This window comes from Mercurialis annua, linkage group LG4 (assembly GCF_937616625.2).
Source record: "Mercurialis annua linkage group LG4, ddMerAnnu1.2, whole genome shotgun sequence".
Classification (NCBI taxonomy): Eukaryota; Viridiplantae; Streptophyta; class Magnoliopsida; order Malpighiales; family Euphorbiaceae; genus Mercurialis; species Mercurialis annua.
Window position 1 is genome coordinate 29,939,538 of NC_065573.1, and position 12,206 is coordinate 29,951,743.

Below are 12,206 nucleotides of genomic sequence, written 5' to 3' on the forward strand. Positions count from 1 at the left end.
TTTATTTTTTATAATAATTGATAACGTAGCACATCTAGTAGGGGCGAAGCAACCTCGCCAGGAACGAACATCGCTAAGTCAAGCATTTCACCGACCTGGTAACAATTTCCGACCTTCTCGAAACCACAGAACGCATGACTTGGGGGGTCACCGGATCGATGGGAATTCAAACATCATCCGAGACAATCATGCCTGATAAGGTCGGACCAAGAATCTTACCCGAGCTCTGACGTATGCTCGACTTAGACCTGAGCCGAGCTCCGAGCTCCTAAGCCCGAAAGATTGGACCATCTGGTTCGAGCTCTGGGCTGCTCCAGATACGGGAACTATGATAACTTGACTCCCAAGTTATCCGGGCTCCGAGGTCCCGTCCAAAGAGCGCTCACTCGTGTACCAGATCCTGGGACCACAGAAGATCTTCTGACAGGTACGTGGGGAATGTTCCCTCTGACACACCTAACAACCCGTGCCTCCCGCAGGGATATTCTACCACGTCAGCATAACTGATTTCTGGGACCACTGGGCTCACAGCCTGCCAGCAAGGCAGGTTTGTCCTTAAACCCTAACTATAAATAGAGGGTTTAAGGACAAACCCTAGGTAATTTCTTTTTCTCTACTCTAAACACTCTCTTTTCTCTTCTTCTTCTTCCTCTACCTAAAATCTTACTTGAGCGTCGGAGTGAACGTCCGGTGACCCCCACCGGAGTTCTTTCTGACCTCTGTCTGCTTGTGGTGTGCAGGTCACTACAGCTCGGATTCAGTTTGGTGATTCATCACTTGGCGCCGTCTGTGGGAAGTCGTTTTGTATTCCCCTGTTCTACTCTGGTTCTCTTGACGTTGCTGATCAGATCTTGACAAGAAACAATGGCTGATGATCCTGTTTTGGACAGGGTAGATCCTCTGGGAACTACGGTTACCGACGCTAACTTGGTTGGGGGAGTCTCTGCTAGTGGTCGGACCTCTGTGATCACTGGTTTAACTCCTCCGGCGAATGCTCAGGTGGGAGGATCCAGGGCCTCCGGCAGTGGAGCTGGATTTGTGCCTTTGCACGGGTCGGAAAACTATCCAAGGGCGAACCCTTTTGCTTCAGATCCAAGTCACACCCACTTATCAACCCCAGGAACCACCGTGCCTCAGAGTTTCCTCCACAATACCTTGTCTCCCACTCAACTCAACTTCCCGATAGACGCTACACTGGTGGCTACGGGAACGGGAACAACTTCTGGGCAGGATATACCTCCGGCGGTCTTACAAGCTCAAGAATATTTAGAATACATGGCTCGCCAGCTGCACCAGGCGCAGCAGATGCACTTTGCAGTCATGTCCCAGTACTACCCAAGTTACAATCCCTCGGCCACCCCTGTGGCCCCACCGCCCAGAGCTTCTGAGTTTCAGGATGGTCGTCTTCCGAGAGAAGAAGGTCGGAGCGATCACCCACGACCCAGACCTAGGGGTCCCACAGAGCATCAAGCACCAAGAGGCGAAGATCATCGTGACACTAATCTGCCGAGAGACGAAGGTCGGCATGATCGCCCTTTTCCGAGAGACGAAGGTCGGAATGATCCTCCTCCTCCTCGAAGGGAGGGGGTGCAAGACGAGAATCTACCACCGGGGACACAGCGCGGAGACGCTGGTTTGGGGAGGGGAGACCCAGACCCGGAGGCAGATCCTCTGCGGACCGCGAGAGCAGGAGCTCCACCGGTCAGGAGAAACGGGGCGGAAAGTGTTCATAGCTCGGGTGCAGCGTCACAGCATCAGAAAACGTTGCATGACGAAGTTACTCGTCTGGTCCAAGCCGAGCTGGATAGGCATAAAGGGCACAAGGCAGAGTCTCGACCTTTTACTACCTGTGGCATTGCTAGCCCTTTGTCAAAGGCTATATGGGATGACCCATTTCCAGATAAGTTTAAATATCCGCCCATTGACAGATATAACGGTAAATCCGACCCGATGACTCATTTAAGTTGCTTTCAGGTTGCCATGGGAGTTCAAAGTGTCTCGGACGCCACGGTGTGCAAAGTTTTCCCTTCAACGTTGAGTGATGCAGCGCAAAAATGGTACCAGAACCTCAAGGAGGGCTCTATTACCAGTTTCAGGGAGCTCGCCATGGCTTTCAAAACCCATTTTGCCCCGAGCATCGAACGAAAGAAAAGATCCAGTGATTTGAAGAAGTGTTTTCAAAAACCGGGAGAAAGTTTAAAAGCTTACATTGCTCGGTTCAATGCCGAGGCGATCATGATAGAAGATTTGAACGATGATACCGCCATCGATGCTATGAAAGATAACACCAGCATGCAAGTCTTCCGAGACAGCCTGATCACCAACCCGGTTGACACTTACACCGAGTTGATGGACAGGGCTTGGAATTATATCAATCTTGACGAGGAAAGGCAGAGGAAGTCTTACGGGACAGCTAGCCCGGTTCCCAGTAAAACGCAGAATACTCAGGGATCTAACCGTAACCAAGATCGGTACCGACCTCTGAACGAAACTTCGGGGTACAGAGGTAACAAGCCGTTCAATGTTCAGACCAGTCCGCCGGGTACGGGGCCTGGACCTAAGCCAAGTTTCAGTATTGGAGGAGGAACGGAAGGATATGTGGACCGAGCAGGAGTACCGAGACAATATGTGCCACTTAACACGCCAAGAGAGCAGATTCTGTCCTGGATCAAGCACAACAACGAAGAGATTCGTTATCCACCAAGGCTAGTGAAAGATGGAGACCGATCCAAGTTCTGTGATTTTCATGATGGTTATGGCCACGAAACGGAGGAATGTGGACGTTTGCGAAGCGAGATAGACAAATTAGTCTGCCAGGGGCGATTACAACATTTTGTTGTGGCCAAGGAGGGCCAAGACCGGGGAAATACGAGGGTCAACTCGGTCAGGTCGGAGCCCGGGGGGAGTAGGGAAGCCCAATCCCCATCCAAGAAAACACAAGTCACGGGAGTAATCAACACTATCTCAGGGGGAACCTCAGAATCTGAGTACGGTCGCAAGCGCAGAAAGAAAAAGCAAAAGATGGTCATGTCGGTATCTGCTGGGTCGCCATGGCCTAACATTGTTTTCGGGCCAGAGGATGCGAAAGGAGTAGATTTTCCTCATGAAGACGCCTTGATCGTGTCAGCCATCATTGGATCGAAATGGGTAAAACGATTGCTAGTGGACGATGGAAGTTCGGTTAACTTGTTGACTCTGCCAGTTTTTCTGACAATGGGAGGATCCAAGACGGACCTCAAGCCTGTGAACATTCCTCTCCTGGGGCTGGGGGGAGCTCCGGTCACCCCAGAGGGCATGGTCGAGCTGGATCTGGAGCTCGGCATCGAAATACCTCAGGAGGACGGAACAGAGGGAATCCTGGCGGAACCAACACGGAAGGTACGTTCACTGTTCATGATAGTTGACATGCCTCTTGCTTATAATGGTATTCTTGGTAGACCTATGTTGTATAGCACAGGTGCAGTGACTAGTATTCGTTACTTGATGATGAAAATCCCAGTGGAAAACGAGGTCATAACTATCAGGGGAAACCAAACCCTGTCTAGGCAATGTTACATGGCCACTATGGGCAGCACGGTGGAAACGATGAACATCGATACACCCGAGCTGCTCATCAGAGAGAAAAAAGCTCAGAAACCCCGAGAAAACTTAGAAACGATTGAACTTACAGAGGGATCCGAGATGTATGTAAAGCTGGGGGTAGATTGGCCAGACGAGCACCGGGAGGCTATCATAGCTCGGATAAAACAGTACGTGGAGGAGTTCACTAACAAGCCAGAGGATATTGGGGGGGTAGACCCTAAGATCATCTCGCACAAGTTAAATGTGGATGCGAAATGCAAGCCTGTCAAGCAAAAGAAAAGAACTTTCTCTCTAGAGAAACAGATTGCTATCCGAGATGAAGTGGAGAAGCTCTTGAAAGCCGGGTTCATCAGGAAAGTAGACTACCCTGAATGGCTGGCTAATGTAGTCTTGATCAAGAAGTCCAACGGTAGATGGAGGCTTTGTATAGATTTCACTGATCTGAACAATGCCTGCCCAAAGGACAGTTTTCCTCTGCCAAACATCGACCAACTGGTGGACGCGACGTGCGGATTTGCGGTCTATGCCTTCTTAGATGCTTCTCAGGGATATCACCAGATCCCGATGAGTAAAGATGACGAAGAAAAAACAGCATTCACAACGGATCTGGGGACCTATTGCTACAAGAAGATGCCTTTTGGTCTAAAAAATGCTGGGGCAACCTATCAAAGACTCATGAATCATGTTTTTAAAGATCAACTGGGCAAGAATGTCGAGGTTTATGTGGATGACATAGTCGTGAAATCTAAAGGGATCGAGGAACATGCAGCGGATCTGGCAGAAACTTTTGAAAAGCTGAAGGGTTTTAACCTCAAGCTGAACCCAGAAAAATGTGTCTTCGCAGTCCGCTCTGGGAAATTTCTAGGGCATCTCATCTCGGAAAAAGGCATTGAGGCCAACCCGGAGAAAATCGAGGCAGTAATGAGCATGAAAGCACCCAGCTCGGTGAAAGAGGTACAAAAGTTGAACGGGAGAGTAACGGCGTTGGGCAGATTCATGAGTTGCTCGGCCAAACGATGTTTGCCATTTTTCAAAATCCTGAAGAATACAAAGAATTTCAAGTGGACAGAGGAGTGTAACGCAGCTTTTGAAGAGCTGAAGGTTTACCTTAGCACACCCCCGGTGCTGGGTAGACCTGAGCCTGGGGAAATCTTATACTTGTATCTCTCGGTGAATGACGAAACAGCAGCGGCAGTCCTGGTAAAGGAGGATAAGGGTCTGCAAACCCCGGTTTATTATCTCAGCAGGGTCTTGAAAGGCCCGGAGGTCAGATACCCAAAAATTGAGAAATTTGCTTTGGCATTGAAGGTGGCGGCGGAAAAACTAAGGAGATATTTCGAGGCTCACATCATTGTAGTACGTACGAACCAACCTCTGAGAAAGGCGCTGCAGAGGCCAGAAATGTCGGGACGGCTAGTCAGTTGGTCGGTCCAGCTGGGAGGATATGACATCCGGTACGAACCAAGACCGGCTCTGAAAGCACAAGTACTGGCAGATTTCATAGCTGAGACCACTGCAAGCGACCAACCTGAAGAACCTGACGAACAACTCCTACGGTGGGTGTTAGAAGTCGACGGGGCATCAAATCTAGAAGGATCCGGGGCAGGCGTAGTCTTGAAAGGCCCCCACGGAGTCACACTCCGAAGCTCGGTAAAATTTGATTTCCCGGCATCCAACAATGCCGCGGAATATGAGGCTCTGTTGATTGGATTGAGAATGGTAAACGTGGTCAAAGCCGAACAAGTAACGATAAGGAGTGATTCTCAGTTAGTCGTTTGTCAAACTCTGGGTACTTTTGAAGCTCGGGATTCGGAAATGAGGAGATACGTAGACAGAGTCAAGTTCTTCTTGAACAAGATTCAGGAGCTCGGAGGAAAATGGGTAATAGAGCAAGTTCCTCGTTTGGAAAATCAAGAGGCCGATGTATTGGCCAAAGCAGCAACAGTGAACGAAAAGATACCAGGAGTCCATTTCTCTGTTCAAAAGCATTCCAGTATCGACAACTATGAAACCATTTTTCTAACTCAGCCTTTGGAAAACTGGATGCAAGGTATAGCCCACTACCTGATGGATGGAACTCTGCCAGAAAACAGAGATAAAGCTTACAAAATCTTGCGACAAGCTCCGTACTACGCGTTCCTCGACGGAGTCTTGTACAGAAAATCATTCACCCACCCGTGGTCGAGATGCTTGACAGCGGAGGAAGGAGAGTATGTGTTGAGAGAGATACATGAGGGTATTTGCGGGGCACACATAGCTCCTCGCATGTTGGCCAAGAAAGCAGTATTGCAGGGCTACTACTGGCCCCTGATGGTTAAGCAAGCAGAGGAGATAGTAAAGAAGTGTGAGAACTGCCAGAGACACCAGAACATCCGACATGCTCCTACTACAGAGCAGTGTCCTATTACAAGTCCTTGGCCATTTGCAACGTGGGGAATTGACATCCTGGGGCCTTTCACGCCAACCACGGGGCAGAAAAAATTCTTGATAGTGGCAGTAGATCACTTCACTAAGTGGCTCGAGGTAGAGGCAGTGAGCACCATCACGGAAGCTCGGATTCGGGATTTCTTCTGGAGACAAATTGTGTGTCGTTTCGGTATACCCAGAGCGTTGGTAACTGATAACGGAAAGCAGTTCAACTGCCGAGCCTTCAAGGAATTTTGCAGCGACTTGCACATTGACCTGCGCTTCACGTCAGTAGTTCACCCGCAGAGCAATGGGATGACTGAAGTAACCAACCGGACGATCCTAAAAGGGCTCAAGGCCAGGCTAGGGGAGTTCGATAGACAGTGGCTGGAAGAGCTACCGAAGGTCATATGGGCTTACAGAACCACGCCAAGGGCAGGCACAGGAGACACCCCGTTTTCTCTAACATATGGGTGCGAGGCGATGATACCGGTGGAAATCGGGATGCCAACTCTAAGGGTCCAGTTCTTTGATGAAGCTAAGAACGAGGAAGAACAGAAATTATGCTTAGACCTGCTGGAAGAGCGAAGAGAGCAGGCAGCGCTAAGAATCGAAGCATACAAGCAAAGAATGGCTAAGTATCATAACAAGAGAGTTAAACCCTTGAGTTTCCAAGTTGGCGATCTGGTCCTACGACGGGCAGACATTACTAAGGGAAACGCGGGAGTAGGAAAGCTCGAACCTAACTGGGAAGGCCCCTATCGAGTCACTGAGGTCGGACGAGCAGGAGCTTATAAAATAGCTCACATGTCGGGCAGAGTGCTCCCGAGAACTTGGAACTCCCAGGTTCTTCGGAAATACTATCAGTAGTTACTTGCTTTCATTTTCGAGGTACCTAGGGGTTTTTTCACTTATGTTTGAGTTAGGCTTTTGTAAAACTCAAACATAAGTTTTTCCCCTCAATGAATATAAAAGATTAAAAAGAATTCATGTCTTTTCCAAAAAACCCGAGCACTCTACTCGGTAAAAAATTCACGGGCTATGTGCCATCCACGGGCTATGTGCCATCCACGGGCTATGTGCCATCCACGGGCTATGTGCCATCCACGGGCTATGCGCCATCCACGGGCTATGTGCCATCCACGGGCTATGCGCCATCCACGGGCTATGCGCCATCCACGGGCTATGTGCCATCCACGGGCTATGCGCCATCCACGGGCTATGTGCCATCCACGGGCTATGCGCCATCCACGGGCTATGTGCCATCCACGGGCTATGTGCCATCCACGGGCTATGTGCCATCCACGGGCTATGTGCCATCCACGGGCTATGTGCCATCCCCGGGCTATGTGCCATCCACGGGCTATGTGCCATCCACGGGCTATGTGCCATCCACGGGCTATGTGCCATCCCCGGGCTATGTGCCATCCACGGGCTATGTGCCATCCACGGGTTGTACGCCACTCGCGAGCTATACACCACCAGTGTGCTAGGTGCCACCTGCGTACTACGAAGCAATTCTCAACCCCGAGCAATAACAACTCCGAGTTGTCCCCAGACAACAGGCTATCCACGCCGAGAAAATTGCTTAAACTTGGTCTATGAATAACTAAGAACCTATCCTAGCATTTTTTAATCCCACGCCCAAGTCAAGAACCAACATATAAAAACAAGAGGCTAGAAAAAGTCTGCACTACTGGAGCTAGCTCGGAAACTAGCCCGAATTAAGTATGCAAACGCGTTGTCACATACTTAACCAAAATTTTCAAAGATAGAAAACAAAAACATCATTCAAGGAAATAACACGAGTATAACAAAGAAAACATAGGCAAGTAAAGATCAAGATGTATATATACAAAGAAAAAAAAAATTCATTCAAGGAAAAGAAAATATTCAAACTTACAAAAAAAAAAGAGCTCGAAGCTCAATATCCCAAAAATTTACAGAGAAAAAGGAAAATTGTTCAACTATTACACTGCATCAGTTCGGCCCTTGGTCTTGATCATCAGCAAGATAATCTTCGATATCTGCTGGCATGTCGTAATCTTCGGGCAGCTCCTTAGCTCGGCGGTGCAGCTCCAGCACGTCCAGTTTGAAGTCCGAAACATCAATATCGGCTCCAAACCGGCCTCTCATATACTCCCCGGCCTGGACCTCCCCGATATACAGCATTTTTCGGAAGTCTTCATACAGACCTTCTTCCCGAACTACCGACTCGGCGACCTTGGCCTCAGCATCCCCGGCCCTCTTGGTGGCCTCCTCCAGCTTCTTCTTCTGGTCGTCCACGGCGTCCCGGAGCCCTTTGCTCGCCAACTCATTCCGGCTAGTTATGTTAGCCAGCTGCTTTGAAAAATCTTCTTTGTCAGCAGCCTTCTCGGTCTCCAGCCGACCAACATCCTTTCGCAAAGACTCCAGGACGCCCAAGTCCTCGGCACGCCGGTCCTCAGACTCCTTCAGCTGTTTTTCTAAATTCGCCACCAAGGAAGCCCCTTCCGCGGCCTTCTTCTCCGCTTCAACAGCTCGCTTCTCGGCATCCCGGAGACTAGACCTCGCCGACAGCAGAAGGTCCTTGGCCAGAAGAAGGTCGACCTCGCTCTTATTGGCATTTTGATCAGCCAAATAAGACATCTGCGCAGCCTGCAACATAAACAAAACATGACTAAAGGATAAATAAAAGAAAACACTTAGAAAAATTTTAGTCAAACTGAAAAATACCTGCAGACAGAGAGAGGAGACCGCAGCCAAGAGGTTCTCGGGCTTATGCGTCTTGTAGTGGGCCAGGTCTATGGGCAGCGTGGTCACCCGGGCTACGTCCCCCGCAATGGGCAGCTCGGTCAATGACGGACGGGCCCCATCGTTATGACGGCTCACCCACTCGGCAAAGCTGGTCCTCGTTATCGTCTGAGGACCGGGGGCGGTGGTGCTGGTATCAGACGAGATCTCCGGCAGATCCGAGATCTCACGTCTAGGCCGGTGAGTGCTCGGACCACCTCCCCCAGGAGCTCCTTCCTCGGGAACCTCCTCAGCTCGCCTTGGACCCACCACGGTCTCGGCTGACCCTAGGTCCACGAACGGAATGTCCCCCACGGGTTCTCCAGTAGGGGGAACATCAATCCCTCCGGGCAGTTGAACCCGAAGCGGGATAACGTGAATGCCAGCAGTCGAGGCCTCTTGATTACCCGCAGCCCGCGGAGCCGAGGTCGCATCCGCAGCAGCTTTTGGAACAGACGGGGGCGCCGGAGTGGCAGCTCGGGCTGCCGGTCTCTTGCGTTTCTTACTCGCGAGCTTGGCCACATCAATATTATTCACTGCAGAAAACAACCAACAACAATCAAAATAAAAACAAGCAAGTTCATAAAAAATAATAATAATAAATAAATAAACAACAGCACAAAGAAAACAAGCACCAGGATCCGAACTCTTCCAGAATTCAAAAAACTTCTTCGGACAAAGATCATCAGCATGAGCTTTGTCCGCCACGGGAGAAGCATCCCGGAGCTTAATAATGTCGGCCCGTTCCAGAGGGGCAGGGGTATGGAACCATTTATCTGGTTTATAACACTTGTCCTGCCAAGCAGTCACCATCCCCTCAAAGGCAGTCGGGTGGGTGATCTGGAAGTAATCCTCTTTGAAATCCCTTAAGGAGTCAGTTATCCCAGTAACTAAGCCTCCTACCACCTCTTTCCTCTCTCCTCGGAGCCGGATGTACGCGAAATGATTCCGATCTTTAAACGACAAAAGGTACAAGCAGCAGAACAGTCGCATAGAATCTACCACCCCGGTCTGCCGACACAACTCCAAGAAGCAAGAATAATGCCGAACTCCGTTCGGATGAATCTGAGATAGCGGCACCTCGAAATAATTGCTCAAACGCTTGTATTGCTCCGAGATAGGGAAGCGGATCCCGGACTGGAGATGCTCCAGGGTCAGCATAATAGTGCCCTTTGGAGGCGCGTCGTTCAGCTTTTTCCCCTCCGGGATCACAGACAGCTGGTACTCCACCGGGATACCAAAAGTGGCCCTCACGGCCTCCAAAAACCCAGTCGTGCACCGAGACGCTTTAATATCACGATCATCAGGCCGGCCACCAGCATCCACGGTTGTGCTTTTCCCCTTTACTTTCTTCGAGACTTGAGGTTGGGAGGTCCCCACCTCCTCTGGCTCCGAGAAGTTAGCTCGACTAGAGCGAACAACGTGAAATTCAACGGACGCCTCAGCTGTCCCTTGATCATTATCATCATATCCCACCCCTTCCTCGCGATCTGATGGGTCACCCGACATACCTAAAGACACAGAAACCAGCTCGGATGAGACAAGCTTCACTAACAAGAATAAACTAGCTAAGACTCAAAAGTACGAATCAAAAGACAATTTTAGAGGGTGACACCATCAGAAACACGAAGACAACGAACGTGAATTTCCAGATTTCTGGAAATCCACACCCCAAACAAGAACATGAAAAACACGCATGAACCTCCAGATTTCTGGAAATCCATGCCTCACAACAAAATCACAGAGAAACAAAGGCATGAAACATGAAAATCCTAAACAAATACACTAACGCAAGGAAGAACTCAGTCAAAATATAAGAACATGCATCTAAACCAGAAAAACAAGAAACAAACAGCAAATCAGAAACACTCACTTGTGCAAAGGAACGAGAAATTCCGGAGAAGACGATCGTAAATACAGAGAGTATCTGGAAAACAGAGGCAAACACAGCAGATGCAGCTTCAGCAACCAGGAAACGAAGACTTGGAGAAGACAAGGAACAGAAATCTGGTGATTCGCAAGAACAGGTTTCTTTTTCTTCAAAGGCAGAGAGAGAACAGAAATGGAGAAAAAAAGCGAAAAGTCTCTCAGTTTTGAAAAACCAAATTTATAACGGAAGAAAAGAGAGGGAAAACCAAAAGGCACCTCTTAAATTTTCTCTCTCTTCCCACTAAGCGTGACTCCTAGAAACCAGCACCAGCAATAACTGCTAGACACGTGGCCCAAGTGTAAGAAGAAGTACAACCGCCATCAAGGAAGTCCATCCCACCAGCTGTCAGAAGAGACAACTCGACAGTCACGTCCTTTCACATAACCATATCAGCTCACCCATCTTCCTGACAAGAGGCTCGGTGTCAGAAATCACCCAAAAACAAAGCAAGCATGCCCAGACTCACGTGACCTAATAACTCGGATGACACTACCATCTCGGACATAAATATCCGACACACTGGGGGGGGACTAGTGATAACGTAGCACATCTAGTAGGGGCGAAGCAACCTCGCCAGGAACGAACATCGCTAAGTCAAGCATTTCACCGACCTGGTAACAATTTCCGACCTTCTCGAAACCACAGAACGCATGACTTGGGGGGTCACCGGATCGATGGGAATTCAAACATCATCCGAGACAATCATGCCTGATAAGGTCGGACCAAGAATCTTACCCGAGCTCTGACGTATGCTCGACTTAGACCTGAGCCGAGCTCCGAGCTCCTAAGCCCGAAAGATTGGACCATCTGGTTCGAGCTCTGGGCTGCTCCAGATACGGGAACTATGATAACTTGACTCCCAAGTTATCCGGGCTCCGAGGTCCCGTCCAAAGAGCGCTCACTCGTGTACCAGATCCTGGGACCACAGAAGATCTTCTGACAGGTACGTGGGGAATGTTCCCTCTGACACACCTAACAACCCGTGCCTCCCGCAGGGATATTCTACCACGTCAGCATAACTGATTTCTGGGACCACTGGGCTCACAGCCTGCCAGCAAGGCAGGTTTGTCCTTAAACCCTAACTATAAATAGAGGGTTTAAGGACAAACCCTAGGTAATTTCTTTTTCTCTACTCTAAACACTCTCTTTTCTCTTCTTCTTCTTCCTCTACCTAAAATCTTACTTGAGCGTCGGAGTGAACGTCCGGTGACCCCCACCGGAGTTCTTTCTGACCTCTGTCTGCTTGTGGTGTGCAGGTCACTACAGCTCGGATTCAGTTTGGTGATTCATCAATAATTTTTAAATGAAAATTGTAATTTTTTTGCCCCTCTAAAAAAAAATTCTAGCTTCGTCTCTGCTTGTGATAATTTCATTGGACACTGAAATGGAGATGCTGTAATTTCCTCTAAGTTGAAGGGGAAGAAGCCCAAGTAAAAATGAAGGCCAAGTGGTCACACAACGATCGAAGCACACAATTTCAATGGTAAGGAGTATCCATGAGATCAAGGGAAAAATA